At 44.8% G+C, this 16,209-nt stretch overlaps 1 long non-coding RNA gene across 2 annotated transcripts; it reads right to left on the bottom strand.

The window, feature by feature from the left end:
• Positions 1-12,549: 12,549 nt before the first annotated feature.
• On the bottom strand, positions 12,550-16,192 carry LOC115894589. 2 transcript variants are annotated; one of them, XR_004054717.1, is made up of 2 exons: positions 16,023-16,192; positions 12,550-12,994 (listed from the first exon to the last, which is right to left on the bottom strand). It is a non-coding gene; the product is annotated as an uncharacterized LOC115894589 (long non-coding RNA). The 2 variants fall into 2 exon arrangements; XR_004054718.1 differs by having other exon boundaries at positions 12,550-12,989.
• Positions 16,193-16,209: the final 17 nt, after the last annotated feature.

The raw sequence follows: 16,209 nt of genomic DNA, 5'->3' as shown, positions 1-16,209 counted from the left end.
TTTAGTAGAGACGGGGTTTTACCATGTTGGCCAGGCTGGTCTCAAACTCCTAACCTCAAGTGATCTGCCCGCCTTGGCCTCCAAAGTGCTGGGATTATAAGTATGAGCCACCACACCTGGCCCTATTATTATTATTATTTTTAAAGTGTCATCTCTCCCAGGAAGACTTCTTTTTTCTTGCTCTGCCGCCCAGGCTGGAGTCCAATGGTGCAATATCCGCTCATCGTAACCTCCGCCTCTTGGGTTCAAGCGATTCTCCTGCCTCAGCTTCCTGAGTAGCTGGGATTACAGGCACCTGCCACCATACCTGGCTAATTTTTTTTGTATTTTTAGTAGAGACGGGGTTTCACCATTTTGGCCAGGCTGGTCTTGAACTCCTGACCTAGTGATCCACCTGCCTTGGCCTCCCAAAGTACTGGAATTACAGGCGTGAGCCACCACGCCTGGCCTTTCCCAGGAAGACTTCTACGAATCTGTCCAGGCCATTATATAATTTTGTTTTTTTCTTTTTTCCTCTTCCATCAGACTGTAAATCTCTAAATGCAAAGGCATTTCCCTACCTTTTGTACACAGCATGACAATCAATCGGTGGTTGTTAAATGCATGCATTTAAATAAAAAAACTCATTTATTTTCCACAGCAACATGTAAGATTTTTGGTGAAATGTGAAATGTTTCCATTTTTACCAAGCACTCTCCACAGATTTAATCAGGTTTTTTTTCTAGGCATATTTCCTCTTGTGGTTCTGTTTCATTTTCTACTTTACTAAACCCAAGAGAAAACAAATATTCAGGATACACATTGGTAGCTAGACATTCTGTTCTAGTTTGCTGGGCCAGATAATTAAGTGAATGCAGATCTTCAAAGGAAGTTGAATTTGTAAACCACACTCAGACAAAATTAGCAATCAGAAATGCCATTGTCCGAGGCAAGAGAATCTCTTTACAACCCGTCCTGTGGCTGGCTGTGGAAGCACCACAGCTAGACAGTTCACCTCCCGTCGTGTTCTTGCTGGATAACTTGCTGTTATGATTCATTTTAAGGTGAAGCACTAGTGCGTGAGAGCAAGTAATAAGGTGTAAAGTTGAAGACATTCATCCTGGACAAGCCCTGGTAGTGTTCCCCCGGTATCCTCATAGAAACTGAGGACAGGAAACAATTCTTAGTTGAATCTTGTAAATTTCCAGATTGGCTTTACTGATAACTTACCTAACATTTATTTATAAAGCCATCTGACCATTCTATCAAGTTTCTTTTCTTTCTTTCTTTTTTTTTTTTTTTTTTTTTTGACAGAGTTTCGCTTTTGTTGCCTAGGCAGGAGTGCGATGGCGTGATCTTGGCTCACTGCAACCTCCGCCTCCTCGGTTCAAGCGACTCTCCTGCCTCAGCCTCCAGAGTAGCTGGGACTACAGGTGCCCGCCACTACACCCAGCTAATTTCTGTATTTTTAGTAGAGATGGGGTTTCACCATGTTGGCCAGGCTGGTCTCAAACTCCTGACCTCTGGTGATCTACCTGCCTCAGCTCCCCAAAGTGCTGGGATTACAAGCGTGAGCCCCTGCACCCAGCCTTCTTTTCTTTTTAGTATAAATGGAAAGAGGACAATGAACACCACATACAAACTACTTTGTTAAATCATCCTTAGTTTTTGTTTTCCAGTGAACTTTGATTAAAGGAAACATATTTGGGGAAAGAGTCATTCTGTTTATTTATGTGGACATTGCATTACATCAGCGAAATAGATGGAGTGTCAAAGTACAGAGGGCGCTCTGTTGCCTAGATCGATCAGCCCCAGCCAAGGTCTAGTTATCCCTTTTTAGGTAAGTAGGTGAAAGGGTGATGGTGGTAATGTCAGTACTTGCATCTCTGGATGCAGAACTTTTCCTAGACTATTGGAAAGTCAAAATTAAGGCTAGGAGTTCCGGGTCATATAGAGACCTCTAGCCATTGAAAACCCTTGTGTGGTGTTCACACAGCAAGTTTGGCATTTGTCCACTCTGAGAGGAATGCATGTCCTTGTGACTTGAATCATCAACTGAGATCTGGCCTTGACCTGTGGGGAAGGACGTGATGAGGAGAGAAACCCAGCAGGACATTGCTATCAGCTCCAACACAAGCACGAGGGTGAAATGCATCTGCTTCTAGAGCTGCCCTTCTGCAGAGGAATTTGTTAGTGAACCGGCATTGGTTGAGTGTCTATTCTATTTAGAGCTCCTGTTATGTGGGCTAGCTAAGTATCAGCTCTTTAGGTCATAAATACATTGAGCATTTTAGGAAGATAGTTAATATGTGTGTGGCTATGCATTTATCTAACAAACATCCCCTAATTTTTTTTTTACATGATGCATTATGTCCATATTAGATTCTGTACAGGGTCCCTTCCCCTTCCTTCCTTCCCTCCCTCCCTCCCTCCCTCCCTCCCTCCCTCCCTCCCTCCCTCCCTCCTTTCCTTCCTTCCTTCCTTCCTTCCTTCCTTCCTTCCTTCCTTCCTTCCTTCCTTCCTTCCTTCTTTCTTTCTTTCTTTCTTTCTTTCTTTCTTTCTTTCTTTCTTTCTTTCTTTCTTTCTTTCTTTCTTTCTTTCTTTCTTTCTCTTTTATTTATTTTTTTTTGAGATGGGGGAGTACAGTGGTGTGATCTCAGCTCACTGTAGCCTCAACCTCCTGGGCTCAAGTGATCCGCCTACCTCAGTCTCCTGAGTAGCTGAGACCACAGGTGTGTGCCACCATGCCCAGCTAATTGTTGTATTTTTTTTTTTTTTAAGAGACATGGTTTCACCATGTTGCCCAGGCTGGTCTCCAACTCCTGCCTTGGCCCCTCAAAGTGCTGGGCTTACAGGTTTACAGGTGTGAGCCACCATGCCCAACCTTTTCTTTTCTTTTCTTTTTTTCTTTTTCTTTAACTTACAATGCTTTAATTTTTTGACAGCTTAATTGAAGTACAAATAATATACAAAAAAATTGTGCATATTTAAGTGTATACAATTTGATGACTTTGGTTATAATGCACACATACCTGCGATACCATTGCCACAATCAAGGTAACAAATATGTTCATCATCTCCAAAAGTTTCATTGTGCCCCTTTTTCTGCCTTTTTATGTGTGTGTATGCGAGGAAGAACACTTAACATGAAATCTACCCTCAACAAATTTTTAAGTGATGACATGGTATACTGTTAACCATAGGCACTATGTTATACAGCAGATGTCTAGATCTTAATCATCTTGTGTAACTGTAGCTTCACACCCATTGAAAAACTCCCCATTTCCTCCATCCTCTGGCAGCCTCCATTGTATTTTCTGCTTCTCTAAGTTTGATTATTTTAAAGGCCTCATGTAAGCGACATCATGCGGTATTTGTCCTTCTGTGACTGACTCATTTCACCTAGCATAATGTCCTTTAGGGCCAGCCGTATTGTCGCAAATCAACCCCTAACAATTTCATGCCTTGATTCTGCAGTAGTTCCCTTTCACATGAGCAGTGATAAAGTGTGCTTAATTGTGTGTTTGAGTCAGGTCTTTATACTCTTACTGCATGAAGCTATCCACAACAATGCACACGAGTAGTGTCTGTGTAAGAGCAGGCACAGTCAAACAGAAAGCACTCTGTTTCTAGCATGTCTGCAGAGTTTGGACACTGGTGGATGCAGAGACCCTCACAAGACTCTCCTTAAAACCCAAAGTGATTTTAAAACGTGGTCGGGCATGGTGGCTCACACCTATAATCCCAGCACTTTGTGAGGCTGAGGTGGGTGGATCACCTGAGGTCAGGGGTTCGATAACATCCTGGCTAGAATGGCGAATCCCCGTCTCTACTAAAAATACAAAAATTAGCCAGGCGTGGTTGTGCATGCCTGTAATCCCAGTTATTCAAGAGGCTGAGGCAGGAGAATCGCTTGAACCCGGGAGGCAGAGGTTGCAGTGAGCTGAGATCATATCACTGTACTCCAGCCTGGGCAACAGAGTGAGACTCTGTCTCAGAAAACAAAAAAACACCAAATAAAACCACTTGAGGTTGTACAAGAAGTAGTTGGAGTGACTGAATCCTGCTGTGGAATCAATAACATGTGATTTGCTTAAAGGTTTACTTAAATAAGTTATAAATCTAGGATACTTTTTTTTTTTTTTTCTGTAGCCCAGGCTGGAGTGCAGAGGCTTCCATCTCAGGAAGTGTCTCCTGTAGGTTTTGTTTGTTTTGTTTTGTTTTGTTTTGTTTTGAGACAGAGTGTCACTCTGTTGCCCAGGCTGGAGTGCAGTGGCACAATCTCAGCTCACTGCAACCTCTGCCTCCCGGGTTCAAGCGATTCTTCTGCCTTAGCCTCCTGAGTAGCTGGGATTACAAGCGCCCACCACCACACCCAGCTAATTTTTGTATTTTTAGCAGAGACAGAGTTTCACCATGTTGGTCAGGCTGGTCTCAAACTCTTGACCTCGTGATCCACCCGCCTCGGACCCAAAGTGCTGGAATTATAGGCATGAGCCACCATACCCGGCCAGATGCCTCCCATGTCTTTGAACGCCTCCCGGGTTCAAGCAATTTTCCTGTCTCAGCTTCCCGAGTAGCTGGGATTACAGGCATCCACCACCATGCCCGGCTAATTTTTGTATTTTTAGTAGAGACGGGTTTCACCATGATAATCAGGCTGGTCTTGAACTTCTTGCCTGAAGTGATCCGCCTGCCTTGGCCTCTCAAAGTGCTGGGTGAGCCACCGCGCCTGGCCTATGATGCACATTTTGTTATTAGTTTTACATATACAGTGTTATCAGTGAGGAAAACCATAGGTGATAATACCCAGTTAAAGTGGTCTTTTTCTCAAGAAACAAGAAGCCTGGAGGTAGAAAGTTGCTGGCATTGGTTAAGCTGCCCGATAATGTCAATAAGACGCTGACCCTTTCTCTCTTTCAGTCTTGCCTTTCTTAGCACGTGGGCCTTTTGTTAACATGCTTGTTACTTTGTGAGAGTGAGATTGTGGCCACAGCTGCAGGTACCATGTTTGTATTCAAGGCACGAGAATGGGGAAGGGGCAGTGCCAGTAACCACTGCTCCTTGGCCTGTCCTCTTTGTACAGAAGTAAAGGCTTTCTCAAACACTCCCCCTTACGCTGCCCAAGAGTTTCATGTTTGTCTCGTTGGACAGAACTTGTCACTTGGCCATGTTTAGCTGCAAGAAAGGCTGGGAAAGAAATTTTTTGTTTTGTTTTGTTTTGTTTTTTTGAGATGGAGTCTCGCTCTGTCACAAGGCTGGAGTGCAGTGGTGTGATCTTGGCTTACCGCAACCTCTGACTCCCTGGTTCAAGTGATTCTCCTGCCTCAGCCTCCCGAGTAGCTGGGATTACAGGCACGTGCCACCACGCCCAGCTAATTTTTGTATTTTCAGTAGGGATGGGGTTTCACCAGGTTGTATGGTCTCGATCTCCTGACCTCATGATCTGCCTGCCTCGGCCTTCCAGAGTGCTAGGATTACAGGTGTGAGCCACCGCGCCCAGCTGGGAAAGAAGTATTTAACATTTTCAGCTTCCATAGTGGAGGCTGGCACAGCAGAGGAGGATTAGAAACAAGTTGCCCTACTAATGGCTTCTAGAGAGTCCCCACCAATCCTTCATTAGGGAAGGAAGATGTGACCTGAATCTTCTCAGTGGCTTCCTTTTGTGACATTTAGATGTAAATTAGATTTTTCAGGGTTTCAAGGAGCAGGCACATCCTCAGATTATTTCCATGAATGAAGGCCAATTATAAGGCTACATGGGGAAATAAAGGACACAGGAAGTTGTCTCAGGCCACGTGATTAGGCCATACAGGAAGTAGTCGGGGATGTACTTGTAGCCCCGTGGCTCTGATAGCAACTCTGGTGACACCATCACAATACCTGGCAAGTGACTCTTCAGAACTGGGCAACTGTGGGGATCCCTGGTCTGGGGCTCCACCATGACAGGGATGGAGCTGTTTTGCCTCTGATTCTACTGCTCTTGTCTGTATCAGCAGATTTTCACTCGTGCGTTATGTCAGATGTCCCAAGAGTTCTTGTGGGACAGCCTTCACCATCCAGCAGAGGGGCCACTATAGGGCAGAGCTCTCAAGGCCACCTCAGGCCTCTATCCATGTCTCCCTTGGCCTATCTGTGTGGCCGGGTGATGGGTCATGTGTAACCACTGTTGATCACACTCAGAGGGGATTGTGGATGAGATGGGCTCCCTGGGGCTTTGGAGGAGGTAATGAAACAATGGCTAGTTTGGACCCTGGCTGTAGGCCATCTGCTAAGCTGTATCAAACTAGCCATTTTTGTTGTTGTTGTTAGTTTCTATTTCATAATCAACAACTTAACTCTGCAATCCAGCTAGGCATGGAAGGGATCAAGGAAAACATGGAGCCCAAAGGGAACTGAGGGAGAGCACAAAGATTCCAGGATACTGTGAGCAAACGGGGTGGAGGGGCGCTCTCCTGAGCTATATAACCACCAAGGAATGGTCTGGTGGTTAAGATAAAACACAGTCAGCAATGGTGATCTTCTTGCTGGTCTTGCCATTCCTGGATCCAAAGCACTCCATGGCCTTCACAATATTCATGCCTTCCTTCTCCTTGCCAAAGACCACATGCGTGCCATCCAACCACTCAATCTTGGCAGCGCAGATGAAAAACTGGGAACCATTTGTGTTGGGTCCAGCATTTGCCATGGACAAGATGCCAGGACCTGTATGCTTCAGGATGAAGTTGTCATCATCAAATTTCTCCTTGTAAATGGACTTCCACCAGTGCGATTACGGCATGAGAAGTCACCACCCTGACACATAAACCCTGGAATAATTCTGTGACAGCAGGGACCTTATAACCAAATCCTTTCTCCCTAGTGCTCAGAGCGTGAAAGTTTTCTGCTGTCTTTGGAAACTTGTCTGCAAACAACTTGAAGGAGACGCAGCCCAAGGGCTTGCGGTCGATGGCGATGTCAAAGAACACCGTGGGGTTGACCATGGCTGATAGTACAAGGCTCCTGGTGGCGGCAGCATCTGCAAAGCCCATTTTTTAAAAAATGCAGCTATTTCACTATTTATACAATCATTCATCTTTCTATCTTCATTTGCTTGAAATTAAATCCCTAAAGCCTTTCTGCCTCGACTATGCAGGGTGCCAGAAAACCAGAACAAATAATAACCAAAAAGGTCACATTTGTATTGCTTTGCTGGTGTATGTTCATATATATATTTTTTTAATTAAAAATATTGATAGGCTGGGTGTGGTGGCTCATGCCTGTAATCTCAGCACTTTTGGAGGCCGAGGCCGGCAGATTGCTCGAGGTCAGAAGCTCGAGACCAGCCTGGCCAACATGGTAAAACCCGTCTCTACTAAAAATACAAAAAATTAGCGTGGTGTGGTGGTGCATGCCTATAATGCCAGCTACTCTAGAGGCTGAGGTAGGAGAATCACTTGAACCTGGGAGGTGGAGGTTGCAGTGAGCCGAGATCACGCCATTGCACTCCAGCCTGGGCGACACAGTGAGACTCTGTCTCCAAAAAATATATATATATGTGTATGTATATATATGTGTGTGTGTGTATATATATGTGTGTGCATATATATATGTAAAGAGAGATAGAGAGAGGGAGACAGAGAGAGAGAGGTGAAATTTGCATAGCATTTAACTTTTTTCTTTTGTTGAGATAGGCTCTTCTTCTGTCACTCAGGCTGGAGTGCAGTGGCGCCATCACAGCTCACTGCAGTATTGACCTCCTGGACTCAAGTGGTCCTCCCACCTCAGCCTCCAGAGTAGCTGGGACTACAGGCACGTGCCACCATACCCGGCTAATTTTTGTATTTTTTGTCGAGATGCGGTTTTACTGTGTTGCCCAGGTTGGTCTCCAATTCCTGAGCTGAAGCGATCTGCTCACCATGGCCGCCCAAAGTGTTAGAATTATAGTTGTGAGCCACTGTGCCCAACCCATTTAAGGGTTTTAAAGTGTACAACTAGGTGACATTTAGTGTGTTTACAGTGTTGTGCAACCATCACCTTTACCTGGTTCCAAAAGATATGTTTTTGAACAAGGGTGCATGAGTGTTGGGGATGATATTGTCTCCTGTATTGAAAAGACTCTGTCAACGTTGCCTGCCAGACTGGCCCCAGGTGCTATAGGTTTATGGACCTAAATGCCTTTCTTGACTTTGCATAAGGAAAAGGTATCTTCCTGACCAATGTCTTGGGGAACTCTCCCAGTTCTCAGAAAATCCTTGCTCTTCCATGGTCTGCCATCCCTTGCAGGGGCCATTGAAAATAATATGCTAAGAATAGATAAGGCTCAAGGACAGTATCTCTAGCTAGTTGCACTTTCAATGAACTCCAGTAGTCAAGGACAGTATCTCTAGTTGAACTTTTAATGAACTCTAGTAGGCGCCAAGAAGGCAGACAAAATAAGAAAGAACTTAGAGACAAGGAACTAAGCAGAAGGTTACATCTGGGTGCAGAAAGTTTGTTTTGCATTGTGTTATTTTTGCTGACGTGGGATTTATGGAGTATAAATAAAGTGAGGCGGAGGCTCTAGGCGCGGCCGCCATGTTCTCTGTTTGTCTTTGTCTCTTGTGTCTGTTCATTCTCCACCACCCCCGGCACGGTCCCCAATAATCCCTCAGCTGCAGAATTTGCAGTGAGATGCTATGTGTTCACTGAGGATTTATTGCTTAACCATTTTATGGCTATTTAGATAGCAGTTAAATTTACACAAAAACAAACAAATGATGACCAAACCAAGTCACTGTCAAGGTCACAGGTGGCTGTGTCTAACATAAAAACAGAAGCTCTCCTTTGATTCACCCACTGCGAGAGGAATTTTCCAGCAGCATGAGGCCTCAAGACGAGTTGTCAGAGGGTCAGCTGCTGCTCAACCTGAACACTATTTATTTATTTATTTATTTTTGAAACAGAGTCTTGTTCTGTCACTCAGACTGGAGTGCCACGGCACGATCTTGGCTCACTGGAACCTCCGCCTCCCAGGTTCAAGCCATTTTCCTGCCTCAGCCTCCCAAGTAGCTGGGATTACAGGCACGCACCATCACCCCCAGCTAATTTTTGTAATTTTGGTAGAGACAGGGTTTCCCCATGTTGCCTAGGCTGGTCTCAAACTCCTAGCCTCAAGCGATCTGCCTGCCTTGGCTTCCCAAAGTGCTGGGATTCCACTCAAAACAAAACAAAACAAAAACACAAATAAAAAAACAAAGAGTATGGTTTGATTGGACTTTTTTTTTTTTTTTTGAGATGGAGTTTCACTCTTGTTGCCCATGTTGGAGTGCAATGGCATGATCTTGGCTTACCGCAACGTCTGCTTCCTGGGTTCAAGCAATTTTCCTGCCTCAACCTCCTGAGTAGCTGGGACTACAGGCGCCCGCCACCTCGCCCGGCTAGTTTTTTGTATTTTTTAGTAGAGACGGGGTTTCACCGTGTTAGCCAGGATGGTCTCGATCTCCTGACCTCGTGATCCGCCCGTCTCGGCCTCCCAAAGTGCTGGGATTACAGGCTTGAGCCACCGCGCCCGGCCTGGAATTTTATAATCAGTATTTTTTTCAAACTGGATTTTCATTTTAGTGGGTTATGAACAGTATGAACAAAAATAAAATAGAATAATAAAGAATACGGTGCATTGCAGATACAGTAAGTATTCCTTCTAGAAATGTTTGTCTCAGTAGTGTGTTTGTGTGTATATATGTTTACTGGGTTATGATGTAAAATGCATTTCTTAATGTGGGTTACAGTTTAACAAGTTTGAAAGCCACGGACATAAATGGCTTTGGACCTGTCAGAACAGCTCAGACTTTTTTCACCAGCCTCGGGCCTCAGCCAGCTTCCCTGACCCTTCCACTATTACCAGATGGAAATGTCATGGTTATGTTCAGAGTCCTTGTGCTAAACTCATGTATGCTGTTTATCAGAGGCAAAAATGGAGCATGACAGTCTGTTCTTACGGCAAGTTCCAAGAACTGAGAACACAGTCCTCACAGGGTCATACAACTTTCAATTTTCCAATTCCTAAACCGGTGTCAGTTCTGACTGTGCTCTCCTTGGCTATTCTGTGAATGTACTTGAATGATCGAGGGCATTTCTGCAGTGACAGGCTGGGGCACTGTCCTCCTTGATGCTCCGAAAAGCCACACTGCAGAATACTCTGGCTAAAATTACCGCTGGGGGCCACCTGTTTACTACCCTTTATGCTTGAAGCTCTCAGCATGAAGTGCCCCGGATCACTTACAGTTCCCCAACTTCTTTTTCATGAAAAGAGCCATTCATTTCATCTCTTGCAGGTTGCAATTTGCCCTTTAAATTTTGCCTGTGATAAACTTAAGTCTGATAGCTTGCTTTGGCAGCACCTATGTGAAAGCAACTCGGAAATTTAGAGAGTGAAATATTTAGCCAGATGATGGGCTAAAAAAGATAATGCAAGTAATTCCAGTTAAGGTTTAGATTTAATTTTTTTTTGGGGGGGGGGGGGCCAGGGTCTCATTCTGTTGCCCAGGGGTGCAGTGGCACGATACGGCTCACTGCAGCCTCAACCTTCCTGGGCTCAGGTGATCCTCCCACTTCAGCCTTCTGACTAGCTGAGGACTACAGGTGTGTGCCATCATGCCCAGCTAATTTTTTGGGGGGGGTTTTGTTTGTTTGTTTTGGTAGAAACTGTGTTTCGCCATCTTCCCGAGTCTTCTGTGCCCAGCTGTTCTGAAATTTCTTTTCAGTGTTATCTTGAGAATTCCTTTCCCCATCCTCCTTTGCTGGTCTCTTATTTCCTGAACTCCATTTCTCAGTTTCTTCTTTAGTTCTGGGGAAGAATATCCTTCATTAGCTTTCTTGGGGACATATACATGAAAGAGGTCAATTCTTTAAGAGCTTGCACCTGTCAGGTGTGGTGGGTCATGCCTGTAATCCTAGCACTTTGGGAGGCTGAAGTGGGCAGATAACCTGAAGTCAGGAGTTCGAAACCAGCCTGGCCAACATGGTGAAACCCCCATCTCTACTAAAAATTCAAAAATTAGCTGGGTGTGGTGACACACACCTGTAGTTGCAGCTCATCAGGAGGCTGAGGCCTGAGAATCACTGGAACCCAGGAGATGGAGGTTGCAGCAAATTGAGATTGCACCATTGCACTCCAGACTGGGTGACAGAGCAAGACTCCATCTCAAAAAAAAAAAAAAAAAAAAAAAAAAAAAGAGCTTGCACATATGTAACTTTTGAATTCTCTCATTGCTGGTTTGGTTAGGTGGATATTATAGTTTGGCAATGATTTCCCCTCAAATTTAAGTCATTGCTCCATCATTTTCTAGTTTCCAGAATTGCTATTGAGAAGTTTTAAGTTATCATTATTCTTAATCCTTTAACTGTGATTTGTTTCTCTTTTTTTGTCTCTCTCTCTCTTTCCACCCAAATTAGGCTTTAAAAGTTAAAAAGAGGCCGAGTGCAGTGGCTCATGCCTGTAATCCCTGCACTTTGGGAGGCCGAGGCGGGCAGATCATGAGGTCAGGAGTTCAAGACCAGCCTGACCAACACGGTGAAACCCCGTCTCTACTAAAAATACAAATATTAGCCGGGCATGGTGGTGCGCACCTGTAATCCCAGCTACTCAGGAGGCTGAGGCAGGAGAATTGCTTGAACCTGGGAGGCGGAAGTTGCAGTGAGCAGAGATCACACCACTGCACTCCAGCGTGGGTGACAGAGCTAGACTCCGTCTCAAAAAAAAAAAAGTTTAAAAGAAGGCTGGGCTTGGTGGCTCATGCCTGTAATCCCAGCACTTTGGGAGTCCAAGGGCGGCAGATCATGAGGTCAAGAGATTGAGATCAGCCTGGCCAGTATAGTGAAACCCCATCTCTACTAAAAAGACAAAAATTAGCTGGGTGTGGTGGCATGGGCCTGCAGTCCCAGCTGCTCGGGAGGCTGAGGCAGGAGAATCACTTGAACCTAGGAGGCGGAGGTTGCAGTGAGCCGAGATTGCCCCACTGCACTCCAGTCTGGATGACACAGCGAGACTCCATCTCAAAAAAAAAAAAAGAACATGAACAAACTGGAGAAGGGTATAACTGGCAGAAAAATGCCCAGGGATGAAGGTAGCAAAACTCAATGACAACGGAAAGGCTTACCTTCCTCACGGTCCCTGCTGATGGATCAGACACAACTTCTCTATAAAAATGGGTCATATAATAATTGTAGGGAGCTGGGCATGGTAGCTCACACCTGTAATCCCAGCATTTGGGAAGCCGAGGCAGGTGGATCATCTGAGGTCAGGAGTTCGAGACCAGCCTGGCCAACATGATGACATCCTGTCTCTACTAAAAGTACAAAAATTAGCCAAGAGTGGTGACGCATGCCTGTAGTTGCAGCTCCTCAGGAGGCTAAGGTAGGAGAATCGCTTGAACCTGTGAGGTGGAGGTTGCAGTGAGCTGAGATGGCACCACTGCACTCTAGCCTGGGTGACAGAATGAGATCTGTTTCAAAAAAAAAAAAAAAAAAAACCTTGTAGGGGGCCAAGGGAAAACTTCCCTTTTGCTGTCCGAAGCCTTGCTGAAAATAAATTCACAAAAGGCAAATTAATAGGAGAAATGCCGGACAAAATTTATTAATGTGCATGGGGGAAAATCACAGAGCGATTTCCTCACCACGCAGTGGGGTACAGTATCTTGTTACAAGAGTATCCAGTAAGACTGTCAGGAGGTCTTCCTGAAGGTCTCATATCCTCTTCTTGAGTGAAAGGGAGATGGGGAAACGTGGATGATTTAGGAAGGCAGTAAATGATTTTCAGGGGAAGTCAATGGAATTGAAATATACAATGGCCTGGGACAAACTCTGTTGGACCCAATGAGCAAACAGTGGTTTGTGACGAAAGTCTATCCAGGTGTGTGGACCAAGATGTCTTTCTTCTTGCAATGAGTTCAGTTAATGAAAACTTGAGGAAGGTACCAGAGGTAATTGTTTTCTTTTTTGGTGGATCCAGACTTCAGGCAGACAAAGGACCTTCAGAGAACAACTTCATCCTGTGCTTCGGGAGAGACAGAGGATTGAGAGACAGGAAGATGGGAGGAAAGTTAGAGAGATGTGGCCTCCTGTTCAGTTCAGTATGTCAAAGCACTGTGTTTTGGGGTAGCAGTTTCAGGACCCAGCCCAGTATAGCTCTCTAGTCCTGGGTCCCAGTCTCAGATCTCTTCAAGATAAACAATCTCGTTAATGTCCTGATTTTTTTTTCATCATCCAATTACCCAGCTCATCTAGGCTGGTAAATCTGTTGTTATATGATCATGTAACTCTGGAAGGTTTAGAGTTAAATATAGAAACGACGAGCTAAATCAAACCCATAGTACTAATATTTTTAGTACTAACCATTAAGTGTAAGACAATCTGCATGTGTCTGCTACTCATGCGAAGTGTAGTAGTAAAGAAAGAAATTATCCTCATAGGGAATTTCACAGATTACCTTGCAATTTCAATTTAAAATGTGCAATTGATTTTATACTTGTGACTTTAAAATGAAGGTGTGAGATAATTTGGTAATTGTATACATTGTACTGATTGTATTAAGAGAATCTTGTTACAAGAGTGTCCGGTAAGGCTGTCAGGAGGTCTTCTTCAAGGTCTCATGACAGTTGCTTCTGCTACGAATGGCTGTTACAGGCTGTGCCATTTCCCCTTTTACCAAATGAACCCCAACAGGCTCAGGAAATGATAGCCAAGGCACAGCTGAGACCAGACTGGAATATTCAAATGCAAATTTTGCTAAAGGCTCACATAGGGATCAGCAAACATTTTTTGTAAAGAACTAGATTGTGAAGATTTTATTCTTTAGGGCCCAGGAGGCAAAATTGAGATTCTGTAGATACTTACATAACCATTTAAAATGTAGCCACTTAAAAAATATAAAAACTGGGTCAGGGGCAGTGGCTCACGCCTGTAATCCCAGCACTTTGGGAGGCGAAGGCGGGCAGATCACTTGAGGTCAGGAGTTCCAGACCAGCCTGGCCAACATGGTGAAACCCTGTCTCTACTAAAAATTAGCTGGGCATGGTGGCGGGCACCTGTAATCCCAGCTACTCTCGAGGCTGAGGCACAAGAATCACTTGAATCCAGGAGGTGGAGGTTGCAGTGAGCCGAGATCGCGCCACTGCACTCCAGCCTGGGCGATAGAGAGAGACTCAGTCTCAAAAAAACCAATAATAATAAAAAATAAAAAAAAATATATAAACTATTCTTAATTCTGGGGCGATACCAAGACAGGCAACTGGATAAATTGGTCCATGGACCATAATTTGCTAACCCTTGGGCATAAAAATTAAAAAGATATCAAAATAAATAAACACAGAGAATAACGCAAAATTAAATAAACCAGATTTCTAAGTACAACTCACCAGACTTCACATGAGTTTCCCTGCACTGTTGTTCTTACCATTGTGTCTACTGGAACACAGCACTTTGGGAGGCCGAGGCAAGAGGATTGCTTGAGTATAGGAGTTTGAGGCTGCAGTGAGCTGTGACTGGGCCACTGCACTCCAGCCTAGGTGACAGAGTGAGACCCTGTCTTGAAAAGCAAAACAAACCAAAGCATAAAAAAACCCACAAAGGGATCTTCATACTTGAAGTTTGGCGATTCCTGTGTATTTCTAAGTATTATGTGAGTATTAGCACAGGCTGGTGGGGCTTAGGTTAATGGTAGAGTTTGGGTGTCCAAAAGCTCTACAGGAAACGGAGGAATCCAGTACTTAGTACGCAGTGCCACACAGTCATGAGTCTGGAAAGGACTTGGTGAGGTGAGAGAGAGGTAGAAAGGGTCATGTTCTTATTTCCCTGCCCTAGAAAGGCAAGCATTCCAACGACTTTCCCCCACAGGCTGGGGATTGTATTTGTTTTTATGGCCAGAATTCAGGGGATCCTTCAAACGGGTCCATATTTTATTGATTTCAAAACAGTGCGTGGCAAAAATCCAGGCCCTCACCTAGGGTCCAATTTGGAGGACAGAAAAGGGATTGTTTCAGCTCAGCCTGGGGCCTGAGCTAGAGACACAGAAGAAGGAAATGAAAGAGATGGCCTTGGGCCCTGGTTCTGTAACAGGCCAGTTATCTCATGAAAACTGTTTCATCATCTGTAAAATGGAAATAACATTTCTTTGGCTTGAATGAACCAAGGAATGTAAAGATTCCTGGAGTAGCACTTTGCATCAATATATGCAAGTTTTATACATATGCATTTTTTCTTTTTTCTTTTTTTTGTTTGAGATGGAGTCTTGCTCTGTTGCCCAGGCTGGAGTGCAGTGGTGTGATCTTGGCTCACCACAACCTCCACCTCCCAGGTTCAAGTGATTCTCCTGCCTCAGCCTCTCGAGTAGCTGTGATTACAGGTGCCATCACCACATCCAGCTAATTTTTGTATTTTTAGTAGAGATGGGGTTTCTCCATATTGGTCAGGCTAGTCTTGAACTCCCGACCTCAGGTGATCTGCCCACCTTGACCTCCCAAAGTGCTGGGATTACAGGCGTGAGCTACGGCACCCGCCTCCAGCTACTTGGGAGGCTGAGGCAGGAGAATCACTTGAACCTGGGAGGCGGAGGTTGCGGTGAGCCGAGATGGCGCCACTGCACTCCAGCCTGGGCAACAAGAGCGAGGCTCCGTCTCAAAACAAAACAAAACAAAAATATACAGGGGTGTACTTGAACACAAACAGTGCAATACCGTTAAAAAATGTTATATATTAATACATAACTATTTACATATATGTATATTATATATATTATATATGTAAAAGTTTCTACTCATGTAGTATGGTTCTTTTAATTTTTTGGTCTGTTTGGACATTTTCTTTTTTTTTTTTTTTGAGAGGGAATATCACTCCGTCGCCCAGGCTGGAGTGCAGTGGCGAGATCTTGGCTCACTGCAACCTCCGCCTCGCGGGTTCCAGCGATTCTCCTGTTTCAGCCTCCTGAGTAGCTGGGATTACAGGCGCCCGCCACCACGTCCGGCTAGGCTAATCTGTACATTTTCAAAGCTAAAAGCTGGGGTATAAAAAAATAAGGGCAAATTTACTTCCATCCAACTGTGAAGGTTCACGCGGGCACAGAGAACCGCCCCCTGAGAAGGTTGATTTTCCAGGGTTCTCGATGCGTTCCCCAAATTTCTCTTCCACCTCCCAGTCGATATCAGAGGCCACATCAGGCGTCACCGAGTCCCGTGCTGCTTCCTACTCAGGCAGCGGCAGTGGAAGATCCCGAAA

The sequence above is a fragment of the Rhinopithecus roxellana genome, chromosome 18 (assembly GCF_007565055.1).
Source record: "Rhinopithecus roxellana isolate Shanxi Qingling chromosome 18, ASM756505v1, whole genome shotgun sequence".
Classification (NCBI taxonomy): domain Eukaryota; kingdom Metazoa; phylum Chordata; class Mammalia; order Primates; family Cercopithecidae; genus Rhinopithecus; species Rhinopithecus roxellana.
Note: the sequence above shows the minus strand (reverse complement) of the source record. Positions and strands in the feature narration are given on the sequence as shown.